The 13,175-nt window shown below is 38.4% G+C and overlaps 1 protein-coding gene across 3 annotated transcripts in view; it reads left to right on the top strand.

Annotated features, from left to right (window-relative positions):
* Positions 1–13,175, top strand: part of LOC123644474 (serine/threonine-protein kinase Sgk3) — a 123,156-nt gene that overhangs the window by 36,279 nt on the left and 73,702 nt on the right. For 2 of the 3 annotated variants that reach the window (XM_045560565.1, XM_045560563.1), the window contains exon 1: positions 11,426–11,528. The exons of the other annotated variant lie outside the window; for it this stretch is intronic. The gene's annotated coding sequence lies outside the window, so the exon portion shown is untranslated. Of the gene's footprint in view, positions 1–11,425; positions 11,529–13,175 lie in introns of those variants that run through there. 3 annotated transcript variants of the gene reach the window in all.

Here is a 13,175-nt window from a genome sequence, read left to right as displayed (position 1 = left end):
TTGCCTACGTGTTTTAATTCATTAATTAATTTGTTGCAAAATGGTTGTATTCTGTCTTACGACATTAGCTAGAATTCTTCTGTAAAGAGAAAATTCTCCTTATTGACCATTTGGTTACCCTGGGGTGCAGTTTGTATTGGAATGTCAGTATACAGGCTTGATTCTTATCCTTTACTTACCAGTTTTCGAAATAATGATTTAGTCCTTAGCATCATCCAAAAGTAACCCATGAGGTTGCTTCCTGTTTTTTAGTATCTTTGTAAACTCCTGGACTTAAATGTTCAATATATTTCAATTCATAATGGTCATTCTTTCTTATGTTCAATTTTCCTGTCTTTGACTAACTCTTTGAATTAGTTCATGAGGTTTTTCGCATGACTCTGGTAGTCACTGATATCTTACTAGAAAGTAAGGAAGTTAAGACATTCCAGGCTCATCTTGTACATTTCCTGCTGCAGATCTTCAATCAGTCAGTTCTCCAAGGAACCCTGGTTCATATTGGTGGAAAATATTTAGGGACCATTATGTTTGTACTAGGGGTGTTTATTTCACTGGGTTGGTCATTGATTTTAGCATGTTCCACATTAGAGCTAGGAAATACATACATATGTATATTTTAAAGATAAAATGCAACATATCTTCATGCTGATGCTTTCAAGTGAAATTCAGTACTATAGGTTTTGGGTTTTTTTTTTAACCTAACCTCATCTATATCTATCTATATCTGTCTATCTATAATACTCTTTTCTTTTTTTTTTTTTTTACACTGATTAAGGACAGTTGTGCATATTCCTTTCTTCCACATCAAAATTCCTGGTTCTTAAGAACACAAAGTTACTCATTTTGTTTATCCCACAACACAAACATGGTCCTGGAATAATAATAATAATATTCTCACCAATAATATGATTACTTAAATAGAGTTTTAAATTTTTTTACAGTTCTTTTAGTCTTTTTGGTTTATCCCACTAGGGATATCCTTTATTCTGTAGTCACTTGAAATAATTTCTCTAATGAGTTAGATCAATTTATTTCATTTTGAGAAGGAACCATGTTAAATCATTTCTGCTATTATAGTTCCCTCCATATCTGTGAACAACTTTCTTTCTTGATTTTTTTTAGCTTTGTATAATATCTTTGAACATACAATTATAATAGATGAAGCTTGAGCTCACTTAACATGCCCTCCTCCTCTCACTGTAGGAATGTCACTATTAAATATTTTGGCTACTCCACTGGTCATTTTATAGTTTCTATACTGAATAATTTTTATTTCTTGTTCTATCCATAATAGATGGTAGGCTTGAAAGGTTTCTGATTTTATACACTTAATGTACCATGCATAGGGCTCAGTAGACAGCTAGGTACATATTCAGTAATCAATACTTGCTGAATTACATTGAATTTTTATTACACTCTCTGCCAAAATGTTAATCTTCAATTAATGGAGACATTAGTTACATCAATAATTAGTGGTTTATAAATCACGATATCAGATCAAGAACTTAGAAACAGGACTAGTTGTTTTTCTTTTCTTCCCTTTTTGTTTTGTCATTCTCTATAAATGACACTGGATGTTGTATCATCTTTTGCTGTTTCATTTCATTATTAAAAGATATACATCATTATGATTCAAATTTAGTATGAATAGAGAAAATGCAGAGGAAGAGAGCTTAAGGGTTTTCTTAATTAGGTAAGAGGTGAACCTACAATAAAATCTTAGAAAGTAAATTCGTGTGAATGAATGTTAGCGCTGAGCCTTGGGACTCAAACTGGAAAAAAACCAAAAAACTTCACATATGTATGATATTCTATTAAATCATAAAAATGCAATGGAAAATAATTTTCCCCTTTAGCATGCAAAAGAATGCCTAACAATAAACATTGTAAGATTGTGCTTGTAATATGTCTCCATTAGTGGAATCTGAATTAGGCATTTATTAATAAAAAGAAATAAGAGTAATTAATCATGGATTAAAAGTTACTGGCCATATCATATGAATCATTTTGGACAAATTTAAACCCAAAGACCTATCCCAAATTCCAGTGTCAAATAAAATTACTTCGGCCGGGCGCGGTGGCTCACGCCTGTAATCCTAGCTCTGGGAGGCCGAGGCGGGTGGATCGCTCGAGGTCAGGAGTTCGAGACCAGCCTGAGCAAGAGTGAGACCCCGTCTCTACTAAAAATAGAAAGAAATTATCTGGCCAACTAAAAAATATATATACAAAAAAATTAGCCGGGCATGGTGGCTCATGCCTGTAGTCCCAGCTACTAGGGAGGCTGAGGCAGTAGGATCGCTTAAGCCCAGGAGTCTGAGGTTGCTGTGAGCTAGGCTGATGCCACGGCACTCACTCTAGCCCGGGCAACAAAGTGACACTCTGTCTCAAAAAAAAAATAAATAAATAAATAAATAAAATAAAATTACTTAGTACATCATTAATAAGATGATTTTCTGCATACAAGATTAATAGAAAAGAACTGATTTTTGAGAGTTGAGGCAAAAATTCAAACTGGATATCAAATTTAAAGATTTTGTTTCTACTGTAAGATGAACAACTTTTTATCGCTGTTTATCTTTTTTTCCCTCTGGGCCACTGCTATATAAGGCTTGAATATAATTATATAATAGGTCAATAATTCTCCTTTATAGAGTTTAGTCCCTTCACTATAACATTAAAATCTATGTACATCAACATTCATGCTTAAGTAAGAGTGTATAATCACTATATTATATAGGAATTATGTTGGAATTTGAGATATAGGAAATCACTATTAAAAGAATTATTAATATATTATCATGAGTCTTTCTTTACAAAATTTTTAGGCTCCTTTGTCTATATTTCAGTAAGTATGCAGTCCCATTGCTTTATTTAAAATTTTAATGTGTTCTTCTACCGTTCATTCATCGTTATATTTTTAATTGTGTGCTCTGTTGTGTTCCTGCTTCAACTTTGTTTCTTAGTCAATATAATTTCTTTAGTAAAGTTAAAATCAAGTGTATGTCTAAAAATTATCAGACATCCCAGAATTCTAGGACACAAAGTCTGAGAAAACAGTGAAAGTTTCGCTGAATTAACCTGCTCTAGAATATTAGGAAATGTTTTCTTAGAAATGAATTGACTGTTTCAAAGTCATTTTATTAAGCTGTTATTACAAAGAGGTATATCAACATAACATATCGTTATGGAATCTGGAGCCAGAGTGCCTGGTTCTAATCCCAACCCCACTAATTACTAGTGTGACCTTGGGGCAAGTTATTTGAGTTTCAGGTTTTTCGTCACCTGTAAAATGGGGATGATAATTGTAGCTACCTAGTTCATAGGGTTATTGTGAGGATCAAGTGAGTTAAAACAGAGAAAGTGCTTGGAGAGTCTGGCACTATTAAGATGATTAGTGATTATTGTCAAGGATACAGATAGTTCTAGTTATTTTATGTTAGTGTTCAGAAATATTTTTATAACTATTTCATCAGGAAATTGTAATATTCCCTATATGCAATTCCCTATATGCTTTAAACATGCTACAGTCAAAAGTGTTTTCCTGGAGGAACACATCTCCAATTTTATAAGGAAAGCCAAAAGTATTCACATGCAGAAAATCATTTTACATGAGTCTTTTTCCTGAAATAAATATTTAGATGCCTGCTATGTGTAAAAGTATGGTAAAGACTCTGGGATTAATAGAATGAGTTACATTTGGATCTTGCTGACACTTACTGGATAAAAAAGGACATATAAATACAAATAAATAACTGAGGTAGAAAGCAAGAGGTGCAGCTAAAATGCTTGTAGGAGCTTACAGGAAAGAGAGTATTCCTCACTGAAGGAATGAGGAAAATTTCTTGAAGGAGCTTTGAATTATGCCTTGAAGGATGAACAGGACTTAGATATGTAGAGAAATGAGGTGCTATGGTGCATGTACAGGAAAAGGCTGGTTTTGCTTGGAGCATGGGGTGCATGCAGGGGAAGAAGGATTATGTGATGTAAAAATATGAAGGACTTAGGAAACTGAGCTAAGATCTTATTCAGTCCTCAGTAGGATATTGTTAAGGTGTTTTGTTTTTTAAATTGAGGTGAAATTTACATAACATAAAATTAACCATTGTAAAGTGAACAGTTTACTGACATAGTACATTCACAGTGTTGTGCAACTGCCACCTCTGTCTATTTTCATCAACCCAAGATAAAAGCCCACGTAGCATAATGTTTTCAAGGTTCATTCATGTCGTAGCATGTACAAGTACTTCATTCCTTTTTATGGGTAATTCCTTTTTATGGGGAATGTATATACCACAGTTTGTTTATTCATTCATCAGTTGATGGACACATGAGTTCTTTACATGAGTTGTTTTGAGTGTTGTGAATAGTGCTGCCATGATCATGTATGTACAAGTATTTGTCTGAGTACCTGTTCTGAGTTCTTTGGGATATATATCTGGATGTGGAGTTGCTGGGTCATGTGGTAATTCTTTATGTAAATCTTGAGAAACCTCCAAACTCTTTTCCACAGCAGCCATATCATTTTACATTTACACCAGCAGTGTGCAAGGGCTCCAATTTCTCCACACCCTCAACAACACTTATTTTCTGCTTTTTAAATTATTGCCATCCTAGTAGTGAGTGTAAAGTGGTATCTTGTTGTTGTTTTGATTTGTGTTTCCCTAATGACTAATGATGTTGAGCACCTTTCATGTGACCATTGGCTACTTGTATATGTTCTTTGGAGAAATGTCTATTCAAGTCTTTTGCCTAATTTAAAATCAGGTTCTTTGTCTTTTTGTTGTTCAGTCATTACAAATTCTTTGTATATCCTGGATACTAGACTACTATCAGATACATTATTTACAAATATTTTCTTCCACTTTGGTTCAATTTGCTCTTATTGTTCTAGTTTTATGAAGTGCAGTTTTTTATAGGCAGCATGTAATTGGATCTTGTTTCTTTTAATCCAGTGTGACAAATTATTTAATTGGGGTGTTTTGACCATTAGATTTAATGCTATTATTGTTGTTAGTTAAGTTTGACTCTGTCATATTGCTATTTGTTTTCTATTTGTTCTATATGTTTTTTTGTTTCCTTTTTCTTATTTTCTGCCTTATCTTGGATTGAGCATTATAATTCTATTTTATCTCCTTTTATTAGTTATAACTCCTTTTGTCCTCTTATTTTAATGGTTATTTTAGGATTTAAGTGTACATCTTTATTACAGTCTATCTTCATTTGAATTATATCACATTACTTGTAGGATACTGAGGCTTACTTGTAGGATTTATCTTATAAATAGCATACTTCCATGTCTCTTCTCCTAGCCTTTTTGCTACTGTTGTCATATATTTTATTTATACATTGGCTATAAAACCCATAATAAAGTATTACTATTTTTGTTTAAATAGTTATCTTTTAATGATATTTAAATTTATTAAAAAAAATCAATAAGTTTACTGCTATTGTTACTATTTCTGGTGCTCTTCATTTCTTATGTAGATCTACATTTCTGGAAATCTGGAATAATTTTCCTATGTCTGAAAGGCTTCCTTGAACATTTTTTTGTGGTGTGAATCTGCTGGTTATGAATTCTTTCAGCTTTTGTATGTCTGAAAAAGTCTTTATATTGCCTTTGGTTTTGAAAGATATTTTTGGCCGGGCGCGGTGGCTCACGCCTGTAATCCTAGCACTCTGGGAGGCCGAGGCGGGTGGATTGCTCGAGGTCAGGAGTTCGAGACCAGCCTCAGCAAGAGTGAGACCCCCGTCTCTACTAAAAAATAGAAAGAAATTATCTGGCCAACTAAAATATATATACAGAAAAAAATTAGCCAGGCATGGTGGCGCATGCCTGTAGTCCCAGCTACTGGGGAGGCTGAGGCAGTAGGATCGCTTAAGCCCAGGAGTTTGAGGTTGCTGTGAGCTAGGCTGATGCCACAGTACTCACTCTAGCCTGGGCAACACAGCGAGACTCTGTCTCAAAAAAAAAAAAAAGAAAGATATTTTTGCTGAATGTAGAATTCTAGGTTGATCGATTTTTAAATTCAGTATTTTAAAGATGTTCCACTATCTTCTTGTTTGCACTATTTCTGATGAGCAATCTACTGACATTTTTACCTTTGTTCCTTCAGACATGTCTGTTTTTCTGGCTGCTATTAGATTTTCTCCTTATCAATGGTTTTTTAGTAATTTTATTATGATGCACCTTGGCGTAGTTTTCTTCATGTCCGTAGTGTTTGACTTCATTGAATTTGTCAGATCTGCGAGTTTATAGTTTTCATCTGATTTGGGAAAATGTCAGCCATTATTTCTTCAAATGTTTTTTCTGATTCCCAACTCCCCCTTTATCCTCTCCTTCAAGGAATCCAATTACAAATATATTAGGCTGCTTGAAATTGTCCACAGGTTATTGATTTTCTTTTCTTTTTAATTCTTTTTTCTCTCTCTTCACTTTTGGAAGTTTCTATTGCTGTCTTTTAGTTCACTAACCTTTTCTTCTGCAATGTCTAATCTTCCGTTAGTCCAATCCAGTATATTTTTCACTTTAGAGATTGTTGTTTTCATCTCTAGAAGTTGGATTTAGAAATTTTGTACCTTCTTTTTCTCTACTTAACTTTTTGAATATATTACTATTATAATAATTCTTTTAATGCCCTAGTCTGCTAATTCTAACATCTATGTGTTGTGGATCAGTTTCAGCAATGGATTTTTAATCTCATTATGGGTCATATTTTTCTGTTTCTTTGCATGCCTTGTAAAACTGAATGCCAGATATTCAATATTGACTACTGAATTTTAAATATTGTGAACTTTACCTTGATGGCTGCTGGATATTTTTGTATTCCTATAAATATGCTTGAATTTTTATTTGAGATGGAGTTAAATTATGGAAATAGTTTGATCCTTCCAGATCTTCCTCTTCTTCTTCTTTCTTTTTTTAATTGAGATAGGATCTCACTGTGTCACCCAGGCCGGACTGCAGTGGCATGATCATAGCTCACTGCAGCCTCAAACTTGATCCTTCTGCCTCAGCCTCCCAAGTAGCTGGGACTACAGGTACATGCCACCATGCCTGGCTATTTTTCTTTTTTTAATTTTTTGTAAAGACGGGGTATTGCTGTGTTGCCCAGGCTGGTCTCATACTCCTGGCCTCAAGTGATCCTCCCACCTCAGCCTCCCAAAGTGCTAGGATTATAGGTATAAGCTACTGTGCCTGTTAAAAAAACTTTTTAAAATTTTGTTAGAGATAGGGTCTCATTCTGTCATTCAGGCTGCAGTCTTTTCACCTCAGCCTCCTAGGTAGGTAGCTAGGACTATAGTGTGTATGACCATGCCTAGCTAATTTTTAAAAGAAATTTTTGTAGAGGTGAGTTCTCACTGTGTTACCCAGGTGGGTCTCAAATTCCTGGCCTCAAGCAATCCTCCCACCTCAGCTTCCCAAGTGCCGGGATTACAGGCATGAGCCACTGGGCCTGGCCCAGATCTTACTTACATGATTTTTTTTTTTTTTTGTAGGACCCAAGCAGCATTTAGTCTAGGGCTAATTCCTACCCAGTATTAAGGCAAGGCCCTTCTGAATACTCTACCCCATTGAACTGGGAGGTTTTCTAGGTGGCCTGGTGGGAGAAGCCACTGTTCCTGGTCCTCTGTGAGTGCCCAATCCTGTTCTCTCTAATGCTTTCAAATGGTTTTTTCTTTCCTGGACCATTTATAGTTTTCTCACATCCATGTACTGATCAACACTCTCAAATTCTCAAGGAGAACCCTCTGCAGAACTTTGGGATTCTCTGTGCAGTTAACTGTGTCTCATAAACTCTGGCCATTTTGTTCTCCCTAGATTTACAACTCCATCTCCTCAACTTGGGGAGTCTGCTGGGCCCTCTTGCATGCCTTCTCTGTGCTGTGGCCTGTAAGCTCTCTGAAAGTAGTAAGCTGGGCTACACCTAGTTTGTTTTTCATCTGAGGGATCATTTTCCTTCATTGTCTGATATCTAGTATCTTGAAAACTATTGTTTTTTATATTTTGTTTGGCTCTTTTTCCACCTTCCAGGTGGAAGGGTTAATCTGGTCCTTTTCCTCCATCTTGGCTGGATTCAGAAGTCCCCTAAGGCTCTACTCTTAATAGTCACTCACATTTTGAGGAGAGGAAAAGTTCCAAGAGTCTATAACCAATAGCCTCTGTAAAATAAAGTGTGACTGTTGTTTAGTCTGCCTATTTAGTACTCCTTAAATCTCCAAAATATTATAAAGGTTTGCTGTGGGTAGTGATTTATAGATTGTTTGGGCCAGACTTCAGAGCTCTGGGACCTCCCTGAAATGTGCTATTGACATGTGCAAAACACAAGGGGTCAGTGATAGATTGCAAATCAGTTTCACTCTTACTTGGTACTCACTCTGCAAACTTGGTCCTGCTCTCCTTGTGCCATCTGGTTAAAGTTGCAGTTAAGGGGCCAGGCATGGTGGCTCAGGCCTGTCTGTAATGGTAGAACTTTGGGAGGCCTAGGTGGGAGAATCACTCGAGGCCAGGAGTTCAAGACCAGCCTAAGCAACATAGCGAGATCCCATGTCCACAAGAGAATTTTAAAAATTAGCCGGGCCTGGTGGCGCATACCTGTAGTCCCCAGCTACTCGGGAGGCTGAGGCAAGAGGATTGCTTGAGCCCAGGAGTCCAAGACTGCAGTGTGATATGATTGCATCACTGCACTCCAGCCTGGGCAACAGAGTGAAACCTTGTCTTAAAAAAAAGTTGCAGTTAAGGAAAATTTACTCTCTAAAGATCTTAATAGTATATAGGGCTCATAACATAGGGAATTTACTGTAATTTGAGGGTTTATTTCTAGAATACTGAAAACATTTCTAGTCCAACTCCAAGAACTGCTGTGTGATTCTTATTTATCTTATTCTTGAGAATTTCTTTGAAATTATAAGGAGAAACTCTCACTATCTGATTTAAATGAAAAACAAAAGACCAGTATTTTAGTTATAGCAAGGGAGAGAGAGGGCTTCAGGAAAGTTGATAATAATCATGGACTGATTAATATATTTTGAAGCATTTACTATGTGTATGTCACTTGTTTGGGCAATGGGGTGATGAAGAGTAGGTAGGCTACTTTTTATTTACCTCCATGAATTTCAAAGATTTAGCCTTCCAAACAAGTCTTATTTAATAATTATTTATTTATCCATTTTTATAAATCAGTCACATGTAACTTCCAACCAAAGCTTTTGGTTAGCACGAAGTAACTGATGCTACTTCAGTGTCATAATATTTCAGACAAAAACAGAAGCCGGGCATGGTGGCTCATGCCTCTTTGGGAGACTGAGGCAGGAGGATCACTTGAGGCCACCAGTTCATGACCAGTTTGGGTAACATAGTGAGACCCCATCTCTTAAAAGAAAAGAAAACAAAACAGAGAATCTTGCTGTTATAGGTAACCTGAACAGCCTAATTGTAAATGAGTATATGATTTCTTTTAGGCTTCTTGAGAGTGAAAATCGATTTTTCTTCCTGGATTGGCTGGGGCCTGGGGACATCTAGTAAATAGTTTACAGTTTAGTTTTGGAGAAAATATTATAAATAATGGAAAACAAAAGAAGGTAGCCTTTCAAAGTGCTAAGTTAAGTGGTGCTGAACTTAAGTATTGTAGCATTTTATTACATAGAGAGGTCCCCGAGCAGAGTTGTTGTGGTCAGGACAGGTAGCTAGGACTGAGAAGAAGGTCTTCTGGCTGTGAGTATGCATATACAGTGACAGGGATGTTACCTGTATGCTGTGCATTCTGGGCAGTGAGGAGACAGTCTGTCAGACAGATGTGTACATCAGAGAGTAGCTGGAGATTAGGTGGAAAATGTATTAATACTTTAGGGTCAGCTTGAAGACCCTAAGTACTTTGAATTTGTACTTTACACAGAGATGGCAGGAAAAATGGGAAGAGTCATTGAGAGACTCTGTAAAGAAGAAAGCCAAGGACCTGGTGGCTAAATGTGAGTCCTGAGAGGGAAAAAGAGTCAAAGGTTTTGAGCTAGGGCAAGAGTGATACAATAGTCCCTCCTTATCCATGGGGGATACATTCCAAGACCCCCAGTGGATGCCTGAAACTCACTCAAAAAAAAAAAAAGTGAAACTGAGGATAAGCGGGGAACTAGCGTACTATTATTATTATTATTACAAATAGGAAAATTATACAGGAGAGCTTGAATGAAATGATGCCAGAGATCCCTGAGGCTTTTTCTAAACATTCCCAGTTTCTCTGTGTGGCTTCTGACTGGACAGTGCTTCCCTGTGTTCCTTCTACTCTCAGAGTTGAGCCTGGCAGGATGAACTCTGGAGTGTGGATGGGCATTTAGAGGCCATGAGGTCACCAGGATAAATCCCTTCATTTTACTGATAAGCAACTTGAGGGCTTCAGATATTGTAACTTACCTGGACTCTTGGCATTATTTTCTGAAATTCTTGTAGGAAAACTTTCTGTGTGCCAATTCTGCTTATTGGCAAAGTGAGCCTTATGTTTCCTTGCCATAATTCTATTCAGTTATTATTATTTTAAAGATGGGTCTTGCTATTTTGCCTCCTGCCTTGGCCTCTCAAGTAGCTGGAACTACAGGCCCCAGCTCAGTTATTGACTCAATTCCTCAAGTCGTTTTTCACCTTCCAAACTCAGATGCATTAATAGTTAAGTCCTTCGGATAGTGTGATTTTCCTTTATCCATACACTTAGTTGCAAACCCTGTAGTAAGTAGTCCACTGTGGACATTCATGACAAACCCATGTGTACTGGATCTGCTCTCTTGAAATGTGCTGTTGCTGTTTGAGGGGAGAGGAATGATTAACATTAAGCCTGGGGTGAGGAGGATTCTTACTGGGAGTCGTGTCCGTAATTTTTAAAGTAAAGGATGTGTACTGGAGGTCAATAACGGAATTGCTTCCTTTCTTTGCTCTTCTGAATTCCATTCCCAATGACTTTTCAGCATGGAACCCTGAATTTGTGTGTAACTCTTAGCCTGCCTAAGGAGAATGAGATTATGCCAGTGTCCTGAATGAGTGAACTCTGTTCTTTTAAGATCTCACCCAGTCCCACACCTTAGCTGGAACCTGGGGAAAGTGCTTTATTTTTCCTTTCCCAAACCTTTTTCTTCACCTTACTCCCGAGGGCTCTCTCTGGTTTTCCCTCTTCACTCTGCCTGCCTCCCGCCATTCCTCCCCCTGGGGTCACACACCTCCAGTCCTTCCCCACCCTCCTTATTTACTTAGGGCCCCCAGGGGTGCACCCTCCCTGCACCTCTTCTGGGATCCGTAGCCCAAGAGCGCTATGGGCGGGGCTGAGCGAGCCGAGGCCCCGCCTCCCCCACTTGGGCGTGGCCGCGGCGGCGCTGGGGATTGGTGAGGGCGGGGCCTGCCTTGGAGGGCGGGGCCTGGAGGTCCAGCCCCGGCGGGGAGCGCGGCGGGCGCCTCAGGGAGCGGGTGTTGCTGCGCCTGTCCGGGTCGAGTGTGGCGCAGCTGTGGCGGCGCTTCCCACTCGCCCCGCGCGGGGGCTGGGTCCCCGAAGGTAAGCGTGTGGCTCACCGAGCTGGCGTGCGAAAACCGGGTGGCGAGGGGTGTCGGCGCCGCGTGGGCCAGGTGGAGGGACTCTACCGACGCGCCAAGGCAGGTGTGCTGCGGGCTGACGGCGCCGGTGCCATTTCCGCGGCGAGTAGGCGGGCGGGGCCGGCCGCGGGCGGGTGGGCGGTCCCCACGCGGGAGCCCCGGGAGGGAGACGCCGGGACGACTCTGGGTCCAGCTCTGGCTTCGCAGCGCTGGTTCGCGGCACTTGCTTCCGCATAGAAAACGTTTGAGTCGTTCCACACACCCCCTCCCCAAATCTCGAGAAAGCTTCAGGTACTGTAAAGTTTTTGTATTCTTTAAAATATATTTACAGTGAGCTTGCGGTGCGGCTTTATTTTCACTTCGGGTTAATCTGTTTGCAGGGAGTAATGAGACTGTTATTTAAACTAGGACGGCAGGTTCACGTAGGGGGTGTATCCTGGAGATTAAGCGTGCGGGAGGTTTTGAAGCTGGAATGCGTGGGTTTGAATCTACTTATTAACTGTGAAAACTTGGGCAATTTGCTTAACTTTTCTATGCCTTAGTTTCCGCATATGTAAAGTGGGGATATGATATTAATAATAGTTCCAACTTTGCAGCATTGTTTTGAAAATTAAATGAGTTAATACCTAGCACCTGGCACACAGTACACAATAAATGTTGGCTGTTTTCTTTATTATACATTCAGATGGGCATTGATTTCCAAAGTTGTTATCACTAGAAAACCTACACTTTTTCTTTCCTCACAGTTGTTGTTAGAAATGCTTGGGGATTCCTTTGGAACAGTTTTCGTAGACTAAGTCCTACAAGAAAAAGTCTCATTACTTTTTTCTAATACTAGGGGTGTTACCTGATGTGATTATCCACCTTGTTCCAAATGAAATCCACTCTCAACTGCTATAGAAACCTCAGAGTCTTGAAGACTTCTAAAAGAGGGATGAAAAAAGGCTGCTTCTTTAGGGCGAATGTAAATTTTAAGCACCAAGTTCAGATAAGTTTGTTTAAAAGCAGTTCATAGCACTTTATACAGAACTTACAAGTTGTATTATTTTGGGTAGGTGCTTGTTTGTACTATTATTGCAAGACGAAGTAAACCAGAGCACTCAAAATGCGTAAACAAACATCATAGGAACCATAGCTTGCTACCTAGAATTTTGGAATTGAAAGGAATCTGTAAAATCAGATCTTTACAGATAAGGATGAGGCCAAAGACCTAGAACCAATAATGGCAGAATTTAGTATTCAGCTCTGCTGATCAACAAATTATAAAATCAAAGGATATTATTTCTACTTTTGATGATAGTTACTATTTTTATTTTTGACAGTTTTATGGTGCTGTGAATTCTTTTTCTCTAAGCAGCATCCTGCTTGGTAGCTTAATTGCATGATTCATAATCATTCTTCAGTACCTTTGATTTAAATCACAAGTCTCAAAGTTGCTACATCAATTATTGCTTTGAGAACAAGATGGTTGTCTTCTTAAGCTTTGTACAAACATGTTCTAACAGTGCTTTGGCTTTGATGTTTTAAAATGCAGCCCTTTTCTCCCATGTAGGGAATGTAAACAGCCAGTATAAACAAATTGACCTACTAGACAGTTTGTTATCACTGT

This window comes from Lemur catta, chromosome 9, assembly GCF_020740605.2.
Source record: "Lemur catta isolate mLemCat1 chromosome 9, mLemCat1.pri, whole genome shotgun sequence".
NCBI classification, from domain to species: domain Eukaryota; kingdom Metazoa; phylum Chordata; class Mammalia; order Primates; family Lemuridae; genus Lemur; species Lemur catta.
The sequence above is the reverse complement of the archived record's forward strand: the minus strand, read 5'-3'. Positions and strand labels throughout refer to the sequence as shown.